This window comes from Pyxicephalus adspersus, chromosome Z (assembly GCF_032062135.1).
Source record: "Pyxicephalus adspersus chromosome Z, UCB_Pads_2.0, whole genome shotgun sequence".
Lineage (NCBI taxonomy): Eukaryota > Metazoa > Chordata > Amphibia > Anura > Pyxicephalidae > Pyxicephalus > Pyxicephalus adspersus.
Window position 1 is genome coordinate 23,983,351 of NC_092871.1, and position 26,958 is coordinate 24,010,308.

General features: G+C 37.4%; 1 protein-coding gene across 1 annotated transcript in view; it reads left to right on the forward strand.

Moving 5' to 3' along the window:
* Positions 1-1,153: 1,153 nt before the first annotated feature.
* The window catches only part of HTR2C (5-hydroxytryptamine receptor 2C), a 305,993-nt gene continuing 280,188 nt past the window's right edge, over positions 1,154-26,958 (forward strand). Inside the window, exon 1 of the mRNA XM_072430653.1 lies at positions 1,154-1,530. The gene's annotated coding sequence lies outside the window, so the exon portion shown is untranslated. The remainder of the gene's footprint in view (positions 1,531-26,958) is intronic.

The following is a 26,958-nucleotide window of genomic DNA, read 5'->3' on the forward strand; positions in this document are numbered from 1 at the left end:
CTTTGAATATAGCATACCAAAATTATCTTCTGTTGGTGATACCATTAGCTGATTCCACCTTACTACCTGTCCCATTGACAGTGGAAAAATGACTTTGTGCTTGGCTTTGTGCTGGCGCAGACCAACAAATCTCAACAAGTGATCTATACACACACAAAACAATGGGAACCCCATGGAGTTTATTCTACCAATTGAGTAGACATTGTTGGTAGCCATTACTTTAATACAAGACACAATATTGTGCATGAAGATCTAGGAAAAGCTCCTAAACTCAGCTCTCATGTGACAACTTTAAAAGCAAAAATTTCACCTCAATGGCAATGGTCATTGGGACAAAACAGAGAGCTAATCACACTAGTGGGGACACAACCAGCAAATAAACCTAAAAGGGGTCCTGACCTACCCTAAAAGACAAAAAATGTATGAGACTTTACAAACAAAACTTTACGAATGAAACTTTACATACATTTTAACATCACTTTCTTGGTACAAAAAACTTGCACAAAATGAAGTGGTGCATTAGAATTTGAGAAGGATCCACAGGGAAGACTGGAATTTCTATCAAAATCATTACAAAAAAAGACAGAGGCTGGTGCTGGATTTTTTTTAACGGAAAACACAGCATTCTCTGGTACTATGAAAACAATTTGATATAAAAAAAAATAAAATGAATAAAGCAACCAACATCAATTAAACAAAAAAAAAAAACATTTTTCTCTTTCTAGTCCTTAATTCAGTGTTTACTCTCTGCTTCCTGATATAACACAGACAGTAGTCTCATTTCTCTGGAAAGCATTACCCTGCAATTGTCTGGGGTTGGGTTAGGTTCTGTAAGATTATTTATATAAGCTGCACAATGGTTTTAACTCAATTGACTGTCAAGGTTAGTTCTGGAATGCACCCAAGCTAACAGTATCTTGGAATAGCCTTAAGGATCACAGCTAGTGATATCTGAAAACATACAGAAGAACAAAAATCTGACATTAATATTTATCAAAATTGATTGCAGAAAAAGAAAACAGCTGGGCACACTTCCCTTTGTTGCTGCTCTGTAAATGGTAGAATTTATGTCAAGGAAGGGTGAAGTGTACCTGCCTGTATAATGTATGCTGGGCAGCACTTGGTGTGAGATTTCTGCAGAGATCCATGTACTGCTAGAACAAGCAGCTGTTTGGCAGGAGGTGGCAGTTGGGTCTGGTACTATGAAAGCTCTGGTCTCCTAGAGTTCTATGCAGGAAAAGCTTGTCTTCTCTCTCTCTCTAGTTTATTCCTATTCACTATAGAACTGAGGATGCTGAAGTGAAGAAGAGAGGATGCTGTGTGGAGCTGTGTTGTGCTGTGCAGGATAAGGGATAACAGACTGGGCTGTTCTCAGAAGGGATTACACTCAGCACTGTATCAGAAAGAAAGGCAAAGCTTTGGACAACTCACACAGACCACAAAATAAACTGACTCCATTCAGTGCCAGGATCAAGGGGCAGGTGGAATGAATGGGCAAGCTGCTTACTTTTCTGGATGTCTACAGAGCAGGTAAGTCCTGATTTTTTGCAAATTCTGGGTATTCCTTTTTCTTTACCAGTGGAGATGATAATTAGCTAACTGCACCTCAATTTAGAGGTGATCTAACATCTGGATACTGCATAAGGGGGCATACTGCAGGGCACCCCATCTACCAACCAAGTGTCTCCAGTACTACTTGTGTGCCAAAATTCAGCAGTGTCCACTCTCTTGTATGCTCAGATCCAATATTGTTCAGTGCTATTTTATTATTGTATGTCATTTTCCCACCTGTGGTCAGATCTGATATTCTGCACAATTTCATGAATCTATAAACTTCTGTTATTGATTCGCACTTGTTTCTGCCCACAATACATAATGTGCATATTATGAATGTGCTATTTGATATTATATATATATATGTGTGTGTGTGTGTAAATAAAATGAAAATATTATATACATTGCATATGTTAAAATATATCAAATCAATGTGCTTTTTGATACATATATATATATATATATATATATATATATATATATATTATGTGAAATTCAATGAAAACAGACACATGCATGTTGCATTGATTAAAACAGTCAATGTACTTTTATTTTTACCCTGGCATATTTTGGGGTCACATAGTTGAACTCACTTTGCAGAAATAAGCTTTTTTCTCCATGGCAAATATTATAACAAATAATATTATAAATATTATAACAAAGAAATAATTTAGGTAGGGTTTTTCTGTATTTAAGTTCATTGTATTTCTAAGTGATCTTTGCAGAGTATGATGGAAAAAAAGTGAGCTTGTAAATCGTTACGATCTGGCCATGCTGCATTCATCCCTTGGCACTGCTATAACAAGGACTACGATGGGTTATGCTGCGGTTGCTTCTGCATGCCATGGCAAGGATGATGAGCTGAACAGCCTCGTCGGTAGCGCTGCGCCGCAATGTGTAATTACGGTAACAGTCAATGTAAATCTCCTGTACAAAATATCATTGGGATAATCAGATGAAGAAATGGGAATAGGCATCAATGTGTAAAGATTTATTGATAAGGTATTGATCAATCTATGTTCTCTTTCAAAAAATTGGACAGCTACATTTATTATATTATAGTGAATGGAGTCATTATTCTAAAGTATGCTTTATGTTAGAAATCTGATCTTTTGCAGGTTTCCTTTTTTTTTTGGTCCCCAGAAAGTAAGGACAGGAATTCCATTCATTGCTAATTAAATTTCACTCCTGTGTGTGGGATCTACCTGTGTGCAGCAGCAGGAGAATAGCAGAGCAGAGTCAGTAGAGGGAGTCAGATGCTTGTTGCTGCTACTCTGCAGAGATTAGCATGGCTTGCTGCTCTCACATCTTCTCACCATTGTTTCCTAGCAGGTTTAGACTATTTGGGAAATGACAGGGCTAGGTGTTTTTTTTTAAATAATATAATGTACCAGCTACATCTCATACAACTAAGACTCATATGCCATTCAGAAATTATTACAACCCAATAAAACACAGCTATTTGGCAATAGAAGAATGGAGTGGCGCTTCATGTGAACAAACAAAATTACTGTTTGAGTGCATTGTTGCTTCAATGGGTTCAACTAATAAGTTCAAATACACATCTTTATTATTTTCATGTTTGTATGGGTGTCTTTAACCGGAAGAATAGAGACCTAGGGATTGGAATAAAGATAATTCTACTAACGTGCAGGCTCCAGGGTTGTCATTTATATCTAGTCATTTACCTTTATACTCATAAATATAAATAGTTCCAGGTCTTATATAGTAATGAAGTCTCATTCAGAATGCCAACCCTGGAACCAGTATCTTACTAGAAAAGTTATTTTAGCCTCACATATTCAGTTCGAAGGGTCAAATCAAAACAAATTTATATATTTATAAATATATATATATATACATATATATATATATATATATATATACATATATATATATATATATATTAGTGTTATAAGAAAAGCTGGGTGAACTATGTAACATATTGCACAGTGCACTGAATGGGTTGTAGTATGTCACATCCAGCAGAATGTACAGTCGGTTGGAGAATGTTGTATACAGAACATACAGACTTGGCACACTTTTACACGTATTATATTCAACATGGAGTTTCATCTATAATACACAACACACTGCTTTGGCATGCCAGATGTTGGGCAGCTTGCCTTTCATTCAGGATTTTTTTCTGTAATATATCTATGGTATAGTGGTTGAGCTACATCATCTTTCCTATTTCAGTAGGAGGAGAATTTTCTCTGTATTGTCCACAGAAGATACATTTGAGGTCCAATAGTGAGCAAGAACTAAACAGAATTTAGGCAGCCCATGTTAAAAAAAACAAAATTATATGACAGTAGAGACCTTTGTCTCTTTGTCATAGATTGTTCTACCTGCCTGCCTTTTTTGTGTAAAAGTACAGTAAGAAGTATATTCATAGCTTAGTATACAGGCTCTACAGGATTTTGCACTGGGATGGAGTAACTTCTGTGCGTATGCTCAGTCTGTGCGCATGCACAGAAGTTGCGTTATCCTTCTCTGACCAGTGAAGATGGCCGGACACTCAAAACCTGGAATCAGACCAAGAAAAGTTGGAAGCACCATAAACAGAAGAGAGCGAATACATTGCACCACTTTAGGGGTCTGTTTGACAGGTAAGCTTATCAGGGTGTACAAATCTGTTGGACATGCCTGCACCTTATGACAAAAAGCTATTTTTAAATTTTGACTTTTCCTGAGAAAATTGAGTAGGGCAACCCATAGGATCATCAGAGAGGCAGATTGGACAAATCGTGCTTGACTTATATAGGAAAAGTCAAGATTTGCGTATAAAAATAATATCTTATAACGCTGAAAATGTTTACCGTTTTGAAATGATTTACAGCTCATATGTTATTTCCTCACTTTCAATTGCTCATATTTGCAATAAGTTTTGAAGATATTCATTTTGAATAGGCTGACCATGATTGTAGTAGAATATTGGCAGCAATACAGGAGAATACACAAAAATAGAATGTTTAGACGATACTGATTTTCTGTACAACCTAATGACAGTTAATTGTTTTAATAATTGAGTTGCTGCCTAAGTGTATCCATAATATAAATAACATGTGCTTGTTATAGCTATTTTAGCCTGGATTTGGAATAATGTCATGCCATGTAGCCACCATGAAAAGCACTAGTGTGATAGATTAGAAAGCCTGCATGCTGGTTTTTATTTGGGTGACACTAAACTTTTAGAATGGTCTAGAATAGTTGCTTTGGAACATTCCAATCAGCCATGCAAGAATTACAGCCCAGTTGTACAATCTAGTGATCCATTGAACAACATAAGTGTTGGTGAGCATTAAAGAGATTGTAGAATTTGATTGGAACGTTCCCTGATGCTGTTTTGGGAGGTGGTGTTGTGTACGTTTGCTGTGTAGGCTATGCCTCTCTTGCCTTGGTTTTGTTTTCAGTAAGAGCACAAGGAGGGTAAACCCTGATGACAGCTCAAGCGTCATCAGGATTTTCCTTTCCCCAGCCAATCACAGAGCACTAGAGTTGAATGAATAGGGAGACTTGTCCCCATTTAGCCTTTAGTGCTTGGGGATTTGTGGGACTTGGATAGAGAATCTCTATCCAAGAACGCATTCTATAGTTAGGCTAGGACTGCAAGAGCAATTGGGAGAGGAGCTGTTAGCTTTGCTCCCCTGATTGCTGTTGCCACCCTATAGTATGTGTTCCTGGATAGAGTTTCCCTATCCAGGAACACAGGACTCCTGTGTTCTTGGATAGAGAAACTCTATCCAAGAACACATACAAATAGTAAAGGGCTGCAAGAGCAATCAGGGTAGTGGAGCTGTCAACTCTGCTCCCCCGATTGCTCTTGCAGTTCTACACAGTCCCGAAAAATACCATGAATGTCCCCCCAATTGACATTAATAGTGTTCGAATTCAACGTTCGATCACCTGAACAATATCCCCTTATTTTATCGAATAGCTGTCGAATCGAATAGTGAGATATTCGACCAACACTATAACTGAGCTAATCCCCGAACTCTAATGCTTTAATGCGAAAGGAGAGGCAGTAAGTTAAGTGCTACCCCATCTTCGACAGTACTGGGTCAATCCCTCATGGTTGGCATGTGGCAGAAAGTGCAGTACATAACATTCTACCCCATGCATGCAAGTAATAAGTATTGTTCTTTGCTCTTGGTAGCCAAATAGAGCAACAAGAAATGGAGAGGGGGCAGGGGAAGTCGTTGTTGTTGGAGAAGCAGGGAAATAAGTAAATTTGTCACTTTGCATTACATGAGTATGAAACAAGCTCCCAGAAGACCAGAAGGGAAAGGGATCTCCACATTCAATATACTCCTTCACAGAGAGAGTGGTTTGCAGGAAGTGGTATAGAACCCCAATCTGAGCTGTGCCGGAAATGTGGTAGAGACAGGGGTACAATGTTGCATGTATTCGAGGAATGCCCAGTCCTCCGATCTTTCTGGTCCGGGATAAGGGAGATCTGCCAGAAGATGGCGGTAAGACATGTCCCAGATGATCTGGCCTTTTTTCCTCTACACCTTCACGATTGGCCCCAGAAATCTCATAATAACTCTGTGGTGAAATATTTGGTGATAGCTGCTAAAGTGTGTGTTCCTAGATTATGGAAGAAATCAAACCCTCCCACTCTGGGCCAGTGGTTACGTAAGGTAAACACAAATAAAATCTGAAAGACCTTACTGCCACTGACAGCAACAATTCCTTGAGACCTGGTCTTCTTGGATTATGTTCCAGGAAACAGAGGAATACAAAAAACTGTTGGTCACACAGGGAGACTCTTAGGGCTTTTTCTGAAAAACCAGAGTTTTGAGATTCTGGTTCCTTATGCAAATTTACCTGGGATGATGTTTACGAATGTTCACATGAGGTTTTTGCTTGTAACAACTTTTACCATGACTATCTTTGTTTAAGGCGGAACAAAAGACGCTATCACACCTCTTCGTATCCCCTTTTTCTGTACGACATGTTATTTGCACTTTATTGTTTCATTTTGTTCTGTATCTTGTTTTTATACCTGTATACTTGAAAACTAAATAAAAATAAAGTGTTAATAAAAAGGCTGTCAGCGTAGCATTTCTTTAGGCCAAATATAATTGTGCAACATTATTAGTTGTTATTATGGCAGCCTCCAACCTAAGGCAATGTCAACACATTCCCCCAGACCTGCTTAAAAAAGTACAGAATATTTGTTAGTATTGATAACTCTTACATGCAAAGATCATTTACAAATTCTGCCCATATCAAAATTTCACACTTCTAGGCAAAAGTGTAATAAACCTTCATAGATGCATGAACTTGGCTCCATTCCGAGGTGTATTTGACATGTAAGGATTTCAGCTCATTTTAGAGAGATGCAGTTATTTGCATATGGTGCCCATGGCAAAGAAAGAAAACAAGGAATGCAAAACAAAAACTGCGTAAGACATGTATCCAAAAATAAGTTCACATTTATATAATAAACTACATTGGCATATGATTTGTTACGAATAAAAATCCTAATGGTATGTTAAAAAATGTTTTGTTAAAAAGTATTTTACCTAAAAAACATTGTTTTCTTTTTTTTGGACAGTGTAAGGTATAAATCATCATCATAATATATCTGATAATGGGAAGTCTAACAAAGGAATATCTTTTATGGAAAGTCATAGAAGTTCTAGAGTCTCTAGAATAAAGAAAGTTGCTTATAGGTTGAGACTGTAAGAACTAAAAATTGTGTGACCTCATAACCAAACTTTTGATTGGTCCAAAAAGCTTTTGCTACCTCTCACTCTGCGGCCCAGAATTGTGTGTTTACTGTTCTGTGGCTCATATAGTATACTTAATAGCCCAATAGGCAGATAATTCTTGTAAGGAACCTTATGAAACATGGTCAGTGGCTTAAAAAACACATTAAGTATAGTAAATTTATTGAAATTTATTTGAAGTCTGCTATTGACAAACAGACTAGCACGTCAAAATATTATCCATTACTAATATTATTATTAGATGGAGGCAGGCGCATTTTGTGAAACAGCCTACCTATGGTGTAGCTGAAGCCATCCTATAGGTTCATTTGGAAGTTAAATGGAGACAGATTGCCCATACTAACATGGATATCCTTCCATTCTTAGAAGGTCAGAAACCAATAAAGCAAAGAGACTGGTGGGATTACCAGACATTTAATATGGATTTAATTCAACATTTTAGGTGAACAAAAGAAACATTCAGTTTCAAAGGGATTTTCAAGGCAACCAACACAGTTCATAATAAAAGTATATTTATTTGAATCATAATTTAAAAGAGCATGGCAGTATAAAATATAAAAACAAACCTCCAAGTATCCCCATTCCTTGTACAATACTCGCCCCAACAGAACACAAAGATGAACAAGTATAAATATCCAATATATACATATAGCAATAATACAGGAATGTACAATGAAAATGGGATGTCAATCAAGGATGTTTCAATGCGTTTCGCAGATGTAAAAATGCTTCATCAAGAAACAAATACATGTAAACAGGATTTACTTGGGATGTGGCAGCGGATGGACTACATCTAAGGCATTGATAATCCTTTTTTATATGTTGAACGTTTTAAGTGAACAATTTAGATTAAAAGGGACAGAGCTTTAATTTTTTTTTTTTTTTTTTAGAATGACGGGGAAGAGGTAGTAGCAATACATAAAGTTTGATTGATTTTTTTTTTTTTACAAACTATATTAAAGTTACTTCCTGCTCCCCATGCCATGTCCCAGAGTTTCATGAGTTGAATGCACAAGGTTTTTATTCTAAGCAGTCTATTTTTTATATAATGAAACAATTACTCATTCAAAAATATCAGAATATTAGAAATGCCAGCTTCAGCCTTGTCCCACATATATGAATGCGTGTAACGTAAGTGATTCCACCTTTCTAGAATAGGTCTTTATTGAAGTAGACCTATGGTTTCTGGCAATAACACAGTACAAGCATTGTGCTATATTTTATTTATGTAGTTTGGCCCACTGCAACATTGTATTTTGTATGAGTGTGACTTTTATTTATTTGCTATTCTCAGTTACAAACATGTGTTCAAACATTTCTGTTATCTATTACCGCTGGCAGATATTTCAGGCTATGGACTGTCAAACACATAACATGTGTAGAGGTTGACATGAGTGAGAAGAAGCATGTGTGAGAGGTAAAAGTATACATTGTCATAAATAGACTTTTGAAGGATCCATTCTTATGGACAGTTGATTGATCTTTTCAAACTGTTTGCCCAGAAATGTAATTTGCACTGAATCAATTGAATCAAGTCAAGGCTTATTCAGCTATTTGGCACTTATTACAGTGACAGACACAACTTCTTTCTCATGTTTTGGTCAAATATACATTTGTTTTGTTATAGAGACACAGCTTAAAGTCAATGTATAGGGGTTGATTTATTGGATGAATATTTGCTGTTCCCAAGGCAAAGTTAGTGCAATTTGGTAAAAGAGATAAAGTTTTGCAAACCTTAACAATCGAATCATGTGCATAGAGAAAGTTTTTTTTCAATTCCTTGATTGGTTATTTTTATCACCACATTCACTAAGCTAAATTATATATCCCTTACAAGGTGAATGTCATTCCTTAGTTATTGGACAGCCTACATTCCTTTATTAAACCCCCTTCATACTATCTATATCTATTTTTCATCATATCATATTCTGACGCACCCCAAAATAAATAAGATCACAAATACTGATCTTATTGTTTAAATTCTTGCCCTTCTTCAGTTCTTTTCATTTCAGCACACAAATCATGTGGTATGAATGCTTCTGAAAAAAGAGATGAGGAAAAAATCTAAAGACCGAGCCAGCTTATCAATAGGGGAAAAACTATTGAAAAAAACTATCTTCAGCAGCAAGATGGCCTGTACCTTACTAATCTCATTGGGCTCTAAATATATCTAAATATTCCTGGTGGGAATCTTCCAGGTCCATGTGTTTCAAAGGTAGTAATTGATTCTCACTAGGGAATGTATAAGGGAATGTCAGATTTCCTGTTTTATAAATAGAGCCCAATATATTAGTAATGTACCTGTCCATGGCAGGTGTCTTTCAGACTTAAGGATAAAGCATTTGGTATCTTTTGGGATCCCTCCCTAACATTTCTAAAACTTTACAAACCTTAACCTAACAAGAAGAGTTGATATAGCTTAATGCTGCAATGTTTTATCCTCATGGCTCCTAAAATGTTTCGTTTTAATCATACATATGCACATCCAATGTAAAAGAAGTATGAAGTGTAAAAGTGTAAAAGTTGCCATGATTTTATGTGGGCTAGGGCAGAACTTTAATCACAATGTTTTTGAAATTTTGCTATTCCCATCTTTGGGGAACATTTTGGTATTTGCTTAATTTCTCAGGGAACGTGTCATCTAATTTTTTGTTTTAAGGTTTTTGGTCACATTAAGCACTTTTATTGCATTCACCTAGACATCTATATTAAAGCAAAATCATCTTTAGGTGTTCAGAAGCATCTAAAACCATCACCCAACCAACACAGATCCTTACATAGGCAGAAAACACTATGTTACAGTACTTGTTAGGCTGTGTTTAGATATGAAACCAAATATTTGCTTATTTTACAATGATGATACTAATAGATGCATTATCCATGCACGTTTGATAGCAGATTTCACATTCAAAAGTTCCATACATAGGTTTTAATAGAAGTGTAAGTCATCGAATGCCAGGACAAAAGACATGCTCCTCATGTGATTAGTGAGGAAATATTTTGAGATCCTGTTAATAATATCACTTGCCCCAAGTTATAGCAAGATAATGGAACTTACTATGGTAGCTAAAATCATTCTCCAAGGGTGTTCTGAGTAATTGTTAAAAGCAGTGTTAAATGTGCAACATCTTTTTAAACTGTTTAATGTGGTGAAATAAAGAAAAAATATTTAACTAACCAATATGGTGCAATTATTATACAGTATTTATATAGCACCATCATATTATGCAGTGCTGTACAAAGTTCATAGTTGTGTCACTAACTGTCCCTCAAAGGAGCTCACAATCTAATGTCCCTACTATAGTCATATGTGGTAATGTAGTCTAAGGTCAATTTTAGGGGGAAACCAATTAACTTAACTGCATGTTTTTGGGATGTGGGAGGAAACCGGAGTACCCAGAGGAAACCCACACAGACATGGGGAGAAGATAGTGTCTTGGGTGGGATTCGAACCCAGGACCTAGCGCTGCAAAGGCTGGAGTGCTAACCCCTGAGCCACCGTGCTGCCCACCTTCACATTGGAAGGAATAACCTAGACGAACACATGGAACATGTTGAATGTTGAGTCGTGAACCAACGTGAAGTACTGCTGGATAAATAACTCAGATAGCCAACCAATGAATTTAGAATGTACCCTAATTAGTTGACAAATAGAGGTAAAAAAACTATTGGTTACTGGGGGAGCTACTCAGAGGGCCTGATTTATTAAAGCTCTCCAAGACTGGAGAAGATAGACTATCATGGAAGAACCTGGGTATAAACCTGAAATAGATTTAATTTCTTCTTATTTGGCAATCATGACTAGGGATAAGCGAGCGAGATTTTAAAATTCGATCTCGTGGCGATTTGGGACATTCTCGCTTACTGAACATGTAAGCGAGAACCGCCTGTGTAAATTCAGCCATCGAGATTGAATTTTTTGGGACCTGCAAGAGCAATCAGGGGAGCAGAGTTAAATTATTGCAGCCTGGGAATCACCCTCTAATGATTTCCTTGGTCTTCCGATGGGTCCGCAAAATCGGTTTGCCGAAATTTCGCAGACCCATCGAAAGTTGGAGGAAAATTTTCATGAGAATGTCAGAGGCATTCTCGCTCATCCCTAATCATGACCAAATCTATTCCAGCTTTCCATTAAGGTTCTTCCATGATAGTCTATCTTCTTCAGTCTTGGAGAGCTTTAATAAATCAGTGTCTTTGCGTAAAACATTGATTTAGACCATTGCTCTTTATATAAGCTGTCTTCAGATTTACAGCTAAAGGCCCTTTAAATTGTCTCTCTTCAAGAATAAAATCAAATATTCCTTTATTCATTTGGTACAATAAACTATGCTAATGTTTCCTTTCTTTACGATTTTAATTAAAATAAATTTGAAACCTGATGAATTTCACCCAGCCACCTCTGTATACAGATGCTACAGGCTGTGTAATTAAAGACCATAAACTGTTGAAAAATCCAGAACCAGTCATGATGAATACGGTGGCAGCTCTCCAGATATCACGCCACTATTGTTCAGATGATGCAGATTGTAATTAATAGGCACACATTTCTTACATTTGCCATGAATTGTAATGAAACTCTGTTTATCTGTGGGATTCCACACCATCCCATTTGTCAATAAAGAGACTACTTATAGGGCTGCCATTAAGGTGAATTAGAAGCCTGGCTTTACTTGTGAATATTTTAGCATTTGTAAATTAGCACAGATGAATTGGTGTTTGTTGAGGCACAGGGGCTTGTCTCTATGATATTAAACAGCAAACCACGTCATTTATTTTTGCACTTAAACTGATGAAATGTCACTATGTTGACATCTTGTCTTTTACCTTTAATTTTTACTAAATATTGTAAATGGTTGCTTTAGTTAATTTCCTAAAAGCTTAAGAAAGCGACAATCTATTCACAGACTTAAAAAAACGTATAGCAATACGTTATATAACATATAGCAATCTTATGGTAGGGAGTCTCAACTCTGTCTAAACTCCTGCTTGAGCTATCTGTTCACCTCCCTAACCCAAACTGTGGCACAAGTTGTTATATTGGAATAAGAAATTCAAGTTTGCAGGTTTATAGGCTTATTACTTTAACACCCTTTTTTCCTGACATGCATTGGTGCTTTTGATTGACATTTTTACTCAATGGCAACCCAAATAAACTTTAACCTTGAACGTCTTTACAAAAAGTCGCTATGTACTCTGCTTTCAAAAGCACATCATAAATGACATGTCTTTGCAATGTGATGTGTTGGGCTGCTCATGCACATTATTGTTGAATGCAATACATGGCAATGCACAAGGCAACACAAGTTAAAAGATAACTCAGAGCACAGCTGTAGTATGAACAGGTCCTAAAGCTAAACTCCTTTTTCAAAACTAAACCTGCAGTTGGGCTCTTTCACTGCAGGGGTAAGTGTCTGTTTTTGATTAGGGTACTATCAAAAGAAGTTTTACTTACCCCACGCTTTGCCTCCTAAGCAGCTGGTGCTGTACTCTTTTTTTGATGTTCCAAGTTATGGGCTGGCCCATGGCGTTCTCTATTACTGAAAGCGGACCTCTCAACTTTACATAAAAGGGTGTAGAGGTAAAATAGTAAAAATTACCTACTTTATTTTTGTTTTTGGGTGGTCTTGTTTGTCTTTATTGCCATGATGGTTACAGACTGAATGGGAGTGCCAAAGGAAAGCTGTTGGACATACTTTGTAATAAAAATGGACAACAAATTCTGAATAATAGTAAAAAGCTATGAATAAAATTAGAATAACGCTTATTGAATAAAATTGGATTAACCCCACTGCCAAGATTGTAAGCTCTTCGGGGCAGGGTCCGTCTTCTCCTCCCGAGTCACTGTCTGTATTCATCTGTCATTTGCTACCCCTATTTTATGTACAGCACTGGGTAATATGTTGGCGCTATTTAAATCCTGTTTATTAAATATTATTATTATTAATAATAATAATAATAATAATAATACATGTGTGGGGTTTAAATGGACAATCTATTTATAAAACAGGGAATATGACATTCATTCACACATTCTCTGCCATTAAAACACATGGACCTGGACGATTCCCACGAGGGAATGTTTGAATTAATGTCTAATTCCTAGTTTAATAAATAGAGCCACTTTTGATTTTGCACAGAATTTTTGGATTCGTTTGTTATGTGCTTTTTATGAATGTAAGCGCAAATTACAAGACATGAACCAAGAATAGGCTAACACCTATACAGCTTTTTAAATTATTTATAAAGGCGATTTGAACCGAGCAATGTGGAAAAGAAAAAGTAAAAAAAAAAAGGATGCCAAAAACACCCACAAATGGCAATAACCCTATAAACAACTCAAACAAAATGTTTATTAATTTAATTTATTGGGTGCATTTTGAGTGTATGTTGGCTGTGTGTTGTCATTGCAGCCTATTAATGAAATCCACCAAAACACTCTCCATAGGAATAAAAGAGTCAAACACAGGTTCAACAGCAAGGGAAACAATCCATGTGAACTTATCTTTACTTAACTATTATTTGTTCTTTTTAGCACTTGCCGGCAGTACCTACAGTACGCTCAGTATTTAGGGGTTGCCTCCCTAAGCAACAATGAATACTTTTGGTTGTTGAATAACCTTACAATTAGCCCCTTCCTAGTCATCAGAACCTATTTCTAGTAGAATCTCAGCATGTGTTTAGGTTGTTTTTAAAAAATGAAACAGCTATTTATTTTTGCCATGATATCCATGTCCGCCACACATATGCAAAACCTAGAATTAAATGACTGCAGGCCTAAAAGGCAAATACCAAAATGGACAACACAAGTGAGGGAAAATGTTTTGGCTAATAGGCTCATGCAAATATGGTTCAGGAATTGCCTTTTGTGGCTGGGTTCCAATGTTCATTTACAATATAGACAAACTGTTAACATAAATAACTCAGCTGGTTCTCCAGTTGCTGTTTTTATTTTTTTAAGCAATGTTCCTATCTTCAAAGCAGGTGTGTTGGATTTAGACAGATTTTTTTTACCTATGCAAATTACTGGTTAGTAACTGCAAATTGTAGGTGAGACTAAAAGCTCCCAATTTCCAAACAGTTCTGTGTTATTAAATAGGTATATTTGTCTTGAGAATCTTCTAATTAAATTTTTATATACTCTGTCAAAGCATTTGATGACTCTCATTCATTTTTCCTAGGGGTAAAGAAATACCTAAGGGGTAAATTATAACACTTTTTTTTTTCACACGCATTTTGTTATATACGGGGGTGTTGACAACACCATCCTGCAGTGTTACAATGTACACGGTGCACCTTTGCTTTAGACCACTGCAATGCATGGTGTGTGTTGCACTTCAATGCAGAAAAAGGATATATAAAGCAGAGACAATTTCTCCTGCCTTGGGGTCCATTCATAATACTGGGTACCAGTAATAGGTTTTAAGTTGATCAAAAATAAAAAGCCATGATAAGTAATGTGCCTATTCCTCCTTACCACCTAACCTTCTATATCAGGGGTGCCAAAACACAGAGGGCCAAAATGAAAAATTTGGACAAAGTCGCGGGCCAACCTTGATATTTATTGAAAAAATATCTACAATTGGGAAAGGTCGCTAATGAATGTCAACAGAGGAGGGGGTGCTTGTGGGTCCTGATTGACACGCCAGCAGAGAATTCTCGGGATTTGTAGTATTAGCGGTGCATTTGACATTTGGATTTTTCCCGCGGGCCAAATACAATTACAGTGCGGGCCAGATTTGGCCCGCGGGCCTGGGTTTGACACCACTGTTCTATATGGTTTCTATAGATGGTACAACTTTCTGTTTTTGCAGCATTATGTGTAGCGGTAGAGTTTGTCCTTAAATCACCTGATTGCTTGCAATGTATAAAGCTATTGATCCCTATACGAGCTCCTGCTGCTTCTTTACATTCCCTTCCTTGCTTTACATATCTTGATAACAGCTCTACCATCCAACAAATAAGCCTTTGTTATCAACTTTAAGGATGTATTTCCTTTCAATGTCCAAGAATCAGTAAGTTCTTGAATCTAGGTAACTGTAATTCAAAATCTCTCTACAGATTTGACATATTACTTGGAATAACATTTGGTTAATAAAAAAATATGGCATTCACAGATCTATTCGATTTGAAAATCAATATACTTATTGCTAGTGTTAATCATGTACAGTCACATACCAAAGGCTTAAGTCCATGCAGTTTAGCTTATATAAACACTTTTCCTGCTAATTAATTTTTGTCCAGGCCATCAGAAAATGCTGGAAGCTGCTGCTATTCATGAGTAGTTTATGGGATGTTTCTATCTAGAAAAGAACACCCCATAGGTTGCCACTTTAAAAAAATGAACAGAAAGAGATGTTGTAGCTTGCATTGCATGCTGTACCCTAGCACAAAGTGGACATGGCTTGTTTCGAATATGTTGAAAAGTTGTGGCTATACCAGCTGGTTTAGTACCATAATAGGCAACAATTATAGAGGCAATAAAGAAGAGTTTAAGACTTATTAGGGTTAAGTAATAGTTAATAAAAAATAATTAAAAAAAACACAAATTTTGACATTAATATTCATCCATCCATCATTTACATTTTAGATTTTTTCATTTAGCCTTTTGCAGCACCCCTTCGGCATATTGAGGTCACTTTAAAGGATTTAGAGGTAGATTTCGGATAGTTCTGGAACTCGGTTCCACACAGAATCAAGTTCCAGAACTTTGTGGCCTATGGCAATTTGGGCAGGTACTTACTAAGAATTTAAATAGTTAGAGAACTGAGACATTGGACCTGATTTATTAAAGCTCTCCAAGGCTTCACTTTGGCTGATCGAGCAACCTGGGATGGATCTGGTCCAGGATTGAAAACATTTGCTAACAAATAGCAAACTACTTTTAAGAAATCCATTTATGGAGAGCTTTAATAAATCAGACCCATGATGAAAACTGGGTGACCCTTTGAGCCCTGGAATGCTGACATATAAGGTCAGGGCGGGTGGCCCTGAAGGCATGGCTAAGCTTGAGCCTGAAGCTTCAACCCTAATGACAGAATCCTGCAGGTTCTCAAATTTGGCACTTACATACACACTTGCTACATACACACTTATATATACACAGGCTACATACACACTTGCAATGGTTCTCATCCGATAATCGGCTCAGGGCCAATATCGGACGGGAATCAATCGTGTGTACAGGGCTCATTGTCCATCGCCCAAACGACTGTCCTTGTGAATCCACGGACGATGGATGACGAACGATCTTAATGGAAGTGAAGGGGGAGAGCGCACAGCGAGGTGCCCCTCCGTCATCCCCCCCCCTCCATAGAGCAGAACGGTGCTATATGTACAGCACTGCTTCATGCATTGTGCAGTATTTTGTTGTTGGAAAGGATGGTGAAAGATCCTTTCCAACGACAATTATTGAACTTGTGTACATAGCCTTAGACTTTAGGGACAAGGTCACACTGGCATGGAAAATTTTTTTCCCCATGTGAGAATTTAACATTCTACAAGGAAGTGAACTTTGTTCCCCGATTATTATTTTGATGTCCTCACCACTCTTCTATGTGTGTTTGATTTACAATAAAACTCCTAAATCAAAGATCTGTCAAAGATGTGAGTTCCTGTGTGTCACCCTGCTAGTAGGGACCTGAGTACAACCTGGCCGCCCCTGGAGGGGGGAGCATTACACATTTTTCCTAGGTTTGCTTAATCTGATATTATTGGTAATTAAAGTCTTGCACCCTGATATTAGCAGTAACCAAAATACATTGTTACAATATATTTATGAATTAATTTATAAGCACTTTTTGCAGGTTTCATCCAGATAGGAACTGTACTCACCATGTCTTTATCTGGGAAATTCTTATTCTGCTAGTTGTTGAACTTGATGGTTTTATTCCTTTTTTTCATCCTGAATTACTTTGTAACTATGCCTGCTACAAGAAGAATGGGTGCCAACCCTATTCCTTTAGCTTGAGACAACAAAAAAATACAATCTTTCCAATAGTAAAAAAATTGATACTTCCAAAGTCTGTACAGTGGAATTGAGGTCCCATGATCAGGGCTTAGTGGTAGGTGCACTTAAGTAACTTCTGGGTATGCTTTAATAAATTTACTATAAACTATAAGATTTTTCTTATAAACATATACACAAATGGCACCCTTTTTTTAAAAGAATCATAAATGAAATGACGGCTGTCTGATTGGCTATAATTGAGGATGATGTGGACATGACATTTGCTGGCAAGCCTACAGAAACGTTTATGTACTTACTAGATGTTATGTCATTAACTTTGATAATTTATAATGTAAAAAAATGTCTCTGGTGATTAACTAGCTAACATGAGCCAATGACATGGGGATAAACTGTCTGTGACACATCTGCTGCAGTGAGACTACAAGTCCCAGCATGTCCTGTTAGTTAGCATGCTGTAATTTGTTTTGTAACAGCTGGGTAGTTATCCAAGGCTTTCACACTTGCCAACACATGCTGATTTACTGGAAAGTGCGGCTCCAGTAAATTATATTGTAAAAGTTAAGTCATGGTTGGCATTGAAGCTAGATGGACAAATAGACGTGAATAATCCCTTTCCACCCATAAAAAGTGGCCAATACACTGACTAGTTCTGCAAAGGATTAGCAATAAAAATGGGTAATGCCCCCGTATTGGTCAGCATACAGGTGATCACAAGATCCTAAAACCCATACCTGAAGCTCTATACAATACTGATGGCATATGGTCATTTCATTTTCAGAAATAAACATACAAAAGATCCACTGCATTGTTCTGATATCTTCAGAATAAAATGCTGTAGTCTATTTATAAAACAGTGGGCCTGATTTATTAAAGCTCTTCAAGACTGGAGAGGATACACTTTCATCAATTAAGCTAGGTGATTCAGCAAACCTGGTATGGATCTGGTCTACGATTGAAAACATTTGCTAACAAATACTAAATTACTTTTAATGCATCCATTCCAGGTTTGTTGGATCACCCAGCATGATTGTTGGTTTCTGATCAACAAGAAAATGAAGGCAAACCTTAATAACACTGTGGACCCCTTGGGTACTGCATTTGCATCCACTCAACTTTGACTGGCAACTCCTTCAGTTATATTGCACTTCTTGTAACTCTCCAGGGTTTAGTGCAGGGGTGTCCAAACTTTTTGCAAAGAGGGCCAGATTTGGTGAGGTGAAAATGTGTACATTCAGCATGTACTCAGGGTAAGTGTGAGCTTGGTCTGCATGGCTCCCGCACAGCACATGCCCACCTGGGAGGGATTCCCTTTGCACGGAGTCTGGTGTCAGTGCGGCCTCAGTGCAGAGCACGTTCGTGGAATCGGAGTGGGTGTGGGCCGCGTGGGTACCGCACAGCACGCACCCACTATAATGACGTAGGGGATTCCCTGTGCACACATGGGGACTCCCGTCCTGCCGATTATGTATGCCGAGTAGCGGGCCGATAATTGCAAGGCGGTTGATCACCTCCTATGAAATATAAAATAGTTTTTTTGTACGCTTGTATTTTATACTGTGGTCAACAGTGCTGACGGGCCACATATTATTGATTTTATGGCAGAGGCCGCGTGCCAGTGGAGATCTGAACACAGGCCGCAGTTGGTCCCCGGGCCAGACTTTGGACATGCCTGGATTAGTGCCTTTCTATAAAAGCATCTTCCTCTTCTGTTGCTTTTCTTTTCTTCTAATTTTCTTCACCCAGGTTCTCCTATTATAGTCTCGTCTTGGAGAACTTTAATAAATCAGGCCCAATATGTGCACTATGCATATAGTTTACCTTTCTCTTGTTAACTGTGTTTAAGCTCATTAGTCTTTGTTAGAATTACATTGTCTCTTTTGATATCAGTGTGTCAATATACCATATATATTCAGATGTGAGATGTTCTCATCAGATGTATTCACACTTATATATGCTATATTTGCTTTCAATGTTGATCATAACTTGATATCAAGTTTCATATTTGATATTGTTTTTTAAACCTTGAAAAGCAATAAAAATACATTAAACTGAAAAAAAAATTAAAATAAAATTAAGTAGATAGTACTGGCTGCCTATTTATTTTAAGAACTTTTGAGTTATGGTCTGAACACTGATGGGGATCTTGTTTTTTGGGGTCAAACAAAACCAAAGCCTTTGAATAATCCTCGCTCTCATACAAACCCCTTTTATTATTTCATTCTAAATGTAAGCACTGTTTTTTCTTATTCTGTTTATGCAGTAAGACATAATTTGTTTAAGAGCCCAGGAAATAAAAAGAGAAAATTGCATTTGCACTGGTATTTAATTAGCAAATGAAACAATTATACTTTACTGGTGACTTCCATAACCCATCTAAGGTAACTTTACAGTGTAAATGTATTTTCTCTTCAGAGGATCTTGGATGGGGGTGGTTAACTAGAATGGCCCATAAGGGATTTTGAAGTAATGTTAGTGTGGTCCAGCATGGCTATCACTCACATACAAATTGTATCCTTTATTAGGATCTTTAAAGAACAACAAAACACATGGCTAAAGGGTATAAATACATAAACAAAGCTTGAAACGCCTTTCCTTTTTTCAATCAGGGATATGTGTACACTGGGGGTACAGGTTCTCCTTAAAATATCATAACAGTTAATAGTTTTAGAAAAAAATATTTCATATAATAATAGAATCAGTAAGTACTGATTAAACATACTATGAATGGATTGAAATAATTTATTCTAGAAGAGTACTGGTAATAATTATATGTCAAGAGGTACTTGAGATTTAGTGACCAGCACCAGGAGATACTTGGCAAACACTATTATTTATCAAGGGACCTGCACTTTAATAAAAAATATAACAGCAAAGAAACAGTAGTTTGTTTTACCAGAAGTTTAAAGTTCACCCAGTCCAAATTAAAATGTAGGACTTGTAATGCATTTAGCAAAGATAGCCTTTTGTTCTGTAATTCACATTTTTGTAGTGTTGTGCACCAATCCACCATAATAATTATAATTGATAATGTGGTAATCAGAGAACCCCTTCTTGTGATAAAGGAAAGCTCTTCCCAGACTGATCTTCTCCTTCCCTACTCTATGAAAACTGATCTAAAAACTATGAAAAATGATGTGGATTTAGTTTTACTTTAAATTGGACTTTGCAGGTAATGCAAAGTCCTTATTTTCTTTCTGACCCCCTTCCCGATGTAAATTGACTAATTATATTGCAGGTAGTCCTCGAGTTAAGGACACTTGACATATGGACGGCTCCTAGATACAAACGGGGCTTCCCTGCTTGTTCATGTGCAGGACAGAGGCTTGATAGGGAAGACGGGGTGGTTGGCATGACTTGCAGAAAAAATCTTTTGCTAAACACACCTGAGACTGAGCTCTTTTGCAACATCTTGTAACTCTTTAATGACCAAGAAAAACTCTGAAGTTGTTTCTTTTTGCATATCAAAGCACAACTTGCTCCAGAATATTTTTGAATGTCTTGGCTCCATAAAGTTTTTTTTTTTGTTACTTTGTTTTTTTGTTTTGTTTGTGGTTAACTCACAGTGAGGATTTGTTACAGTACCTGTAACTGCCTAATAATATGTTCAGACAAACATCTGTCCTAATTGCATTTATTAAAATAATATACAAATTCAACTTAAGAAGAAATCTACAGTCCCTATCTCGTATGTAACTCGGGGACTACCTGTACATCTAAAAATTATCTCTAATGAAAAAAATGTATTTCTTTTCTTTCCTTACCCCCATCTTCACTGTCAATTGGCTTAAAGTCACCATCTTTCTATAAAGATTCCTGTAAAATGCTGAGTAGACCAAATCTCAAAATTTGACATTGTAGCCCATTGCAAGAACATGCAATGATTTGGGCTGCTCTGTATTTCCCCAGATCTTGAAAGAAGCTAGATGTAACTCTAAACTAGGTGCCAGTAAAGGAAGACGCATAAGTATGAATTCATTATTTTTAATATATAGATAACTCTGGTACCTACTATATTCAAATGATCCTAAAGATGAAGGAGATGGTGGACAATCTATGTTGTCTTTGGCTTTAACAAAAGTCTAGCTTATACCTGTTACTTAATAAAATAATAAATCTAGAGAAATTATTTCCACTATTACCTGGTGTTTAGATTGAAACATATAAATAAATGAAACTAAGCTGTATTTACTGCAGTGTTATTGGGAATTTCTGAATAACAAAAACTCTTTTTCTTTCCATTGTTCAAACCTATGTCCGCCTGAAACACATGATCGATGCTTTTCTCAGGAAAAGCACTGGAAATGCTTTACACAGCAGATTATTTATTAAGTAGTAGTAATGCTTTCATAAATAACAGTTTGGCAACTAAAACACTGGCTCATTAGTTAAAAAAATATGTGGTTTTAAAGACTGCCTAGAATATTTACGAGCACTTGAGAATAATAACAACACAATGTTTTTACATTGTTTCCAGGTTGTGTCTTCTGTGACTTATGTGGAGGGTAATTTTTAGTTTTGCAAAACAAACTGAATTCTTCACTCTGACTATTATGAAATATATTTTTAAGGAGACTTTGGGGTATATATCTTTTTCTTCAAAAAGTGGGGGTTCCTCACAAAACAAACCCTGATGTTGAATGGGGGGAGGGGCTGGTATTTTGATCCTTAAGGCAATTTTCTTTCTAGAAACTAGATACTTGGTACAAAAACAAGTACCTTTCATTGTAGAACCGATTCTGGCGGTCTAAATTAGAAGCCTTTGCTAAGGGAATTGATGGGTATGCCAGGTAGAATAGCCATGGCAGTGCAGTATTTCCTAAATTTCTGTGGGATCAGGAGAATGTTCCATAAAGTCGTACCTCTTGTAAAGAACTTAGACACAGAATAATCACGTTTCATTCACCTCCAGGGGGTCTCTGTAGAAAATTACTCACATTAAAACCACTACTGCATCCAGCCCAGCTGGGTGAGTGTGGATCCACTGTTAGATAATCATTCCTCTAGCTGCCAAGAGGCATAAAGAAATCCAATTTTGGGTAACCCTTTTCAGGGGCTTGTCAGTGGACTCTTCCCAGCACCCAAAAAGACACAGCAATGGCTTAAGGGGTATTGTCAATTTTGTGATTCGGCTTGTGTAGGCCAGTCTCTCCATCCAATACTTTTATAAAATGGTACAATCCCACAAACAGTACTTAAGAGTGGCCATGGTATTACCACTTTTCTGACATTGTGTGCTTCTAACTGTTCCAGGGGAGCCCATTTGCTCCCTTAAACAGAATACTTTGTATTCACAGTGTAAACATGTTAAATTATGTTTCCCTTCAGATTTCATTAGGTGTGGTCTTTCGGACTGTGCGGTATATTTGAATAATGTCTTCCTGGTAATACTGGAATATTAATAGGCAGCAAGGTGGCTCAAAGGTATGTTCTCTGGCCTTTGCAGCACTGGGTCCCAGGTTTGAATCTCAGCCAGGACATTATCTGTATGGAGTTTGCAGGTTCTCCCTGTGTTTGTGTGGGTTTCCTTCAGGTACTCAGGTTTCCTCCCACATCCCAAAAACACACAGTTGGGTTAATTGGCACCCTCCCAAGATTGATCTTGAGACTTATCTTGGACTGTATAAAAGACATATGACTATGGTAGGGACATTAGGTTGTGAGCCCCTTTGAGGGACAGCTAGTTACATGACTTTGTGCTGTGTAATAGGATGGTGCTATATAAATACTGTGTAATAATGCTTGCACATTAGATTTTGTAAGTGTTTGGAGGTATATTGCCTGCAGGCGGGGGTAAATAAAGGCAATGGAGGGAGGGGTTGCTCCAAGTAGGTTATCAAATCTGTCAAGTCCTGCCACCAGGACTGGGCCTGATGCCCGTGATTTGTATAATTTCGAAAATTGGAGGTAATATGATAATGATGGATGTGCTGCGTGGTGTGTATTTAGGTTTTAGGGCGCTCAAGCTGACTGGTCTGGGGAGGCTAGGGTGGTAGAAGTCAGCTACCATTGTTAAACCAATAGCAGTCCACATGCGGTATAAATTATGTTCCAACCTCTGCGGAAACAGTGGGTTTCCCATGATCAGGAGATACTTCCAAGCATCCCTCACCAAAATATTATGTTTCAAATCATGGGGTAGTAGGGAAATACTGCAATGGAATAGAGCCTTCAGCTCCCACAGGTACACTAGGGCCTGTTTCAGGCATGTGTTTGAATAATATGAGGTTCCCCTAATCCAGTCAGCCACATGCCTAAAATTGCAAGCAAGATTATAAAGTCTAACATTTAGGAAATTAACACCTCCCTTTACGACTGGGGGGAATAGTTTGGTGATAGGGATTCTAGGTCTGTTGTTTTGCCATATAAAATTGGTAAATATTTGATACAACACTTGAATGTCTTTATGTTTAAGCAATATTGGGGTAGTCTGAAGCAAGTACAACATTCTAGGGAATAATGGACCCTACATGCAAGAAAATGATAGCTCTCTGTCTGGCACTGACTTCCTATTTACTGACCTAAAACAAGCATGCAGTAGGGCAAATTGGAGTACATAGATCAATAAATAAATAGGTCCTAAGAGCAAAGGATCAGCAATGCAACCACAACCAGGCAGGGATTTTTTGGGACAGCCCTGACAGCCTACATTGCTTTTAAATAATACTGTGGTTATAAAAAGCCAACGTGAGTTTGTATAGTTTCTTTTTTTATCAGCTCATTGTATTGCTTTAAATGTGTGGTGCTTTTCCAATAAACAGTGCTCCTTAGCTGTTAGCGGAGGTGAATTCTATAACTGACAAAAAATTGGCAGATGTTAAAAAGCTATAAAAAGTATTTGTCTGCATCATTATGTGCCCTGAATTATAAAATGTGATGCACACCATCATGTCATAAAAGCTTATTTTGAGACCCAGCCAGAGATGAAATCATTTGGAGATATTTTCCAATGTTTACTGTAAAAATAAAAAGATGATATTATAAAAACAGAATAAAGACTTTTGTTGGAAAAAAATTGGTCATATTATTACTAATAATCATATTGGTTGTCATGTTTACCTTAATAAGAAATTTGTAATATTCTTGATGTGTTGAGTTTATATATATGTGTGTGTGTGTGTGTATGTACAAATTTAGTGTGTGTATGTACAAATTTAGATTTAAAACATTTCAATGCAGTAATTTATAATTATCTGATATTATATTTTGATTTTTAATTACTAAACATAATACATAATTGAAAAAAAATAAAAAAAAAATATACAAAGTTTTAGATTCACTTTAATATTCCCTCTTTTGTCTTACATAGTTACATAAAGGACATGTCAATTAAACTGAGTTTAGCCTTGAAAAATGACAGAATAGGACGTTATTAGAATTAGAACCAGTATGAGAAAATGGAGAGATATAGGAAGCTGATATTATATTGTACAATATGCTAGTCTTGACATTTCCCCGGTAAATGTTTAGTCTTGCTTGGCTCGAAATCCCTATTAGTAATAAAGCAACTAATCATATTAGAGGGTGAATATGATAGCTTGGTTGAGAAGGTGGGGTAAAGTTAAACATGTATAGGACAGGTCAAGCTTTGGATCAAACATACACTTGATGTTGATTAACAATAAGATACAGATGACCTGGGGTGGTCTTTGCATTCTTTTATTACAGCAAGGTCACTGGCAGCATAAACAGTCATGTGAAAAAGAAAGTACATCCTATTTCAATTCTAAGGTTTTAGGTATCAGGACATATTTAAAAAAAGCATCAAGTTTTTACAGGTTCTAAAAGTAATAAAATCCAACCTCAGGTGTAATACAGCACACAATGGATTATACTGAACAGGTATTATTAATTCAACAAAAATGAAGTCAAAATGGAGAGTCCATATGTGAAAGATTAAGTACACCCCATAATTCAATAACTTGTAGAAACACCTTTATCAAAAATACCTTTAAGTGATTGGTTTCTGTATGACTTTATCAGTTTCTCACATCATTATGCACAAATTTAGGCCCACTCTTCTTTACAACATTGCTTCAATTCATTTGTGGGCATTCGTTTATGCTCAGCTCACGCACCACAGCATTTTAATTAGGTTAAAGTCTGGACTTTAACTGGACGACCTTGATTTTTGACGTAGAACCTGGATTCTTTTCTTTCTTTCCTTGATTCCTTGATTCTTTTTCTTCTGTTGTAGTTGGTGTGCTTGGAATCATTGTTCGGTTGCATGACCCAGTTTCAGTCAAGCTTTAGCTGTTGCATGGATGGTCTCACGTTTGATTTTGGAATACTTTGGTATACAGAGGAGTTCATGGTCAACTCAATGACTGCAAGATGGCCTGGTCCTGTGACTGCAAAACAAGCCAAAATCATCACCCTTCCACCACAATGCTCGACATTTAGTTTGTGCTCATATGCTGTGTTTGGTTTTTGCCAAATGTGTCACTGTCAAAGACTCCATCAGGAGCAGGGGATCTGTGCCTCCTTCAGTGTCACCCACCATACACTCCCCTGCTGTCAGCACCCGCTCTGCTAAGGCATCACTTCCTCAGCTCTCTTCCTGGTCTAGGACATGTGATCCCCAGTCAGCTGCTCCACTACCTCAGAGGACTAGATTGTTTCACAGATGCGCTCCCCTGCTGGTTGAGATGTGAACCTTACTAACCTCTAGTCTTCAGGACCCCTCTGGTGGTAGAATAGGATGCAGCAGGTCACCTGGCCCCATCCATCACATGACTAGCTCTTAAAGAGAGGTGAATGGCAACAGGAAGGTGTCTGAACAAGGAGTTCCTTTGGCTCTGCTTCCAGGTTCCTGTTGTTGGTTTCTCTTGTTCCTGATTCCTTGTGTATCAACCTTGGCTTGACCTTGACTGTTCCTGGTCGCTGTCTGCCCTGACCTCTGGCTTGCCTGACTACCCTTGTTTTTACCGTCAGCAGTCACCTACCTCTGTGATCACAGGGGCCACAACCTGGCAGTTGCCCGCAGCGCAACATCCTCACCTCTAGAGGCTCTGGTGAAGACCGGGCAGCTGCTTAGACTCTACACCCTGTGCACGTCCCTACCAACTGCGCTGGTGACACAGAGGGTCCACCATTCTGGCTTGCAGCTACCTGTTCATTATGGCCAAAAATCTCATCTGTGGTCTGATCTATCAGAAGTCTTGGGGTTTGTTCAGATGCAACTTTTAGAGAAAAGAAGCTTTTTCCTGGCAACCCTTAAAAACAAGTCTTATTTGTTCATTCTTTTTATAGTATTGCCATAAACTTTAACATTTACCATGCTTATTGAGGCCTGTGGTGTTTGAAATGTAGCTTCTGGGTTTTTTCAAATTTCTCTTAGCATTTTCATAGTCTGACTTTGTGGTGAATTAGCTGGAAAGATTGGCAGCAGTCTTGAATGTTTTCCACTTGTAAATCATCTTTCTCACTGTAGAGTGGTCAACTTCAGAAATGGTCCTATAACCGTACCCAGATTGATGGGATGTCCATTCTACTTGTCATAATAAACAGTTAAATGCTCCAGACTAACATGGAGGTGGTTACACAATAGTTCTGAGCAGTTAGTCAGGCGCCTGGTTGCTACAAACCTTTGTAATTCGTAAGGGTAAGGGTGTACCTATTTTTTCACACTCTACTTCTGCATTTTCACTTAGTCTTTATTAAATAGAGAATGACATAATGTAATATGTTGTAGGTTGC